This window comes from Arachis hypogaea, chromosome 15 (genome assembly GCF_003086295.3).
Source record: "Arachis hypogaea cultivar Tifrunner chromosome 15, arahy.Tifrunner.gnm2.J5K5, whole genome shotgun sequence".
Classification (NCBI taxonomy): domain Eukaryota; kingdom Viridiplantae; phylum Streptophyta; class Magnoliopsida; order Fabales; family Fabaceae; genus Arachis; species Arachis hypogaea.
Window position 1 is genome coordinate 29378365 of NC_092050.1, and position 2687 is coordinate 29381051.

The 2687-nt window shown below is 40.2% G+C and overlaps 1 non-coding gene across 1 annotated transcript; it reads left to right on the forward strand.

Moving 5' to 3' along the window:
- Positions 1-1668: 1668 nt before the first annotated feature.
- LOC112753863 (small nucleolar RNA R71) lies at positions 1669-1776 on the forward strand. Its single transcript, XR_003178226.1, has one exon. It is a non-coding gene; the product is annotated as a small nucleolar RNA R71 (small nucleolar RNA).
- The last annotated feature ends 911 nt before the right edge of the window (positions 1777-2687 follow it).

Sequence of the window (2687 nt, forward strand, 5' to 3'; positions counted from 1 at the left end):
TTGAGACTTCCCAACACCAAACTTAGAGTTTGGATATGGGAGTTCAACACCAAACTTAGAGTTTGGTTATGGCCTCCCAACACCAAACTTAGAGTTTGACTGTGGGGGCTCTGGTTGACTCTGTTTTGAGAGAAGCTTTTTATGCTTCCTCTCCATGTTTACAAAAGGATGACCTCGAGTTTTAAACACAAGGGAGTCCTCATTCAATTGAAGGACTAGTTCACCTCTGTCAACATCAATCACAGCTCTTGCTGTGGCTAGGAAGGGTCTTCCAAGGATGATGGATTCATCCTCATCCTTCCCAGTATTCAGGATTATGAAATTAGTAGGGATGTAAAGGCCTTCAACCTTTACTAACACGTCCTCTACTTGTCCATAAGCCTCTTTTCTTGAATTGTCTGCCATCTCTAATGAGATTCTAGCAGCTTGCACCCCATAGATTCTCAGTTTCTCTATTACAGAGAGGGGCATGAGGTTTATCCCTGACCCAAGGTCACATAGAGCCTTCTCAAAGGTCATGGTACATATGGTACAAGGTATTAAGAACTTTCCAGGATCCTGTTTCTTCTGAGGCAATGTCAGTTGATCCAGATCACTTAGTTCATTGGTGAACAAGGGAGGTTCATCTTCCCAAGTCTCAATACCAAATAATTTGGCATTCAGCTTCATGATTGCACCAAGGTACTTGGTGACTTGCTCTTCAGTAACATCCTCATTCTCTTCAGAAGATGAATACTCGTCAGAGCTCATGAAGGGCATAAGGAGGTTCAATGGAATCTCTATGGTCTCTAGATGAGTCTCAGATTCCTTTGGTTCCTCAAAGGGAAACTCCTTATTGATCACTGGACGTCCCAGGAGGTCTTCCTCACTGGGATTTACGTCCTCCTCCTCTTTTACAGGTTCGGCCATGGTAATTAATTCAATGGCCTTGCACTCTCCTTTTGGATTTTCTTCTGTATTGCTTGGGAGAGTACTAGGAGGGATTTCAGTGATCCTTTTACTCAGCTGGCCCACTTGTGCTTCCAAATTTCTAATGGAGGACCTTGTTTCATTCATGAAACTCACAGTGGCCTTAGATAGATCAGAGACTAAGTTTGCTAGATTAGAGGTGTTTTGTTCAAAGTTCTCTGTCTGTTGCTGAGTGGATGATGGAAAAGGCTTGCTATTGCTAAACCTGTTTCTTCCACCATTATTAAAGCCTTGTTGAGGCTTTTGATCCTTCCATGAGAGATTTGGGTGATTTCTCCATGAGGGGTTATAGGTGTTTCCATATGGTTCAACCATGTAATTCACCTCTGCTATTGCAGGGTTCTTAGGATCATAAGCTTCTTCTTCAGAAGATGCCTCTTGAGTACTGTTGGATGCAGCTTGCATTCCATTCAGACTCTGAGAAATCATATTGACTTGCTGAGTTAATATTTTGTTCTGAGCCAATATGGCATTCAGAGTATCAATTTCAAGAACTCCCTTCTTCTAAGGCGTCCCATTACTCACAGGATTCCTCTCAGAAGTATACATGAACTGGTTGTTAGCAACCATGTCAATGAGTTCTTGAGCTTCTGCAGGCGTTTTCTTTAGGTGAATGGATCCACCTGCAGAAGTATCCAATGACATTTTAGCTAATTCAGACAGACCATCATAGAATATGTCCAGGATGGTCCATTCTGAAAGCATGTCAGAAGGACACTTTTTGGTCAGTTCTTTGTATCTCTCCCAAGCTTCATAGAGGAATTCACCTTCTTTCTGTCTGAATGTTTGAACATCCACTCTAAGCTTGCTCAGCTTTTGAGGAGGAAAGAACTTGGCTAAGAAAGCCTTGACCAGCTTATCCCAAGAGTTCAGGCTATCCTTAGGTTGAGAGTCCAACCATACTCTAGCTCTGTCTCTTACAACAAAAGGGAAAAGCATGAGCCTGTAGACTTCAGGATCTACTCCATTAGTCTTAACAGTATCACAGATCTGCAAAAATTCAGTTAAGAACTGAAAAGGATCTTCAGATGGAAGTCCATGAAACTTGTAGTTCTGCTGCATCAGAGAAACTAATTGAGGTTTAAGCTCAAAATTGTTTGCTCCAATGGTAGGGATGGAGATGCTTCTTCCATGTAAATTGGAATTAGGTGCAGTAAAGTCACCAAGCATCCTCCTTGCATTATTATTATTTTCGGCTGCCATCTCCTCTTCCTGTTCGAAAATTTCTGAAAGGTGCTTGCTGGATTGTTGTAATTTAGCTTCTCTTAGTTTCCTCTTCAGAGTTCTTTCAGGTTCTGGATCTGCTTCAACAAGAATATTCTTGTCCTTGCTCCTGCTCATATGAAAAAGAGGGAACAGAAAAATAATAATAATAGGGATCCTTTTTTACCACAGTATAGAGGTCCCTGTGTGAGTAGAAGAAAGGAAGAAGAAAAGAATGTAATGTAAAGAAAGAAACACAAGGGTGAGGAGAGCAGAGATGTGAGATGAAGAGAAGTGTTAGTAGATGAATAAAGATATAGAAGGAGATGAGAGGGAAAGGGAATTTTCGAAAATTATTTTTGAAAAAGAGTTAGTGATTTTCGAAAATAGTTTTTGAAAAAGGTTAGTAATTTTCGAAAATTAAAATCAAAAATTAAAATAATTAGTTAATTAAAAAGAAATTTTGAAAAAGAGGGAAGATATTTTCGAAAATTAGAGAGAGAGGGTTAGTTAGG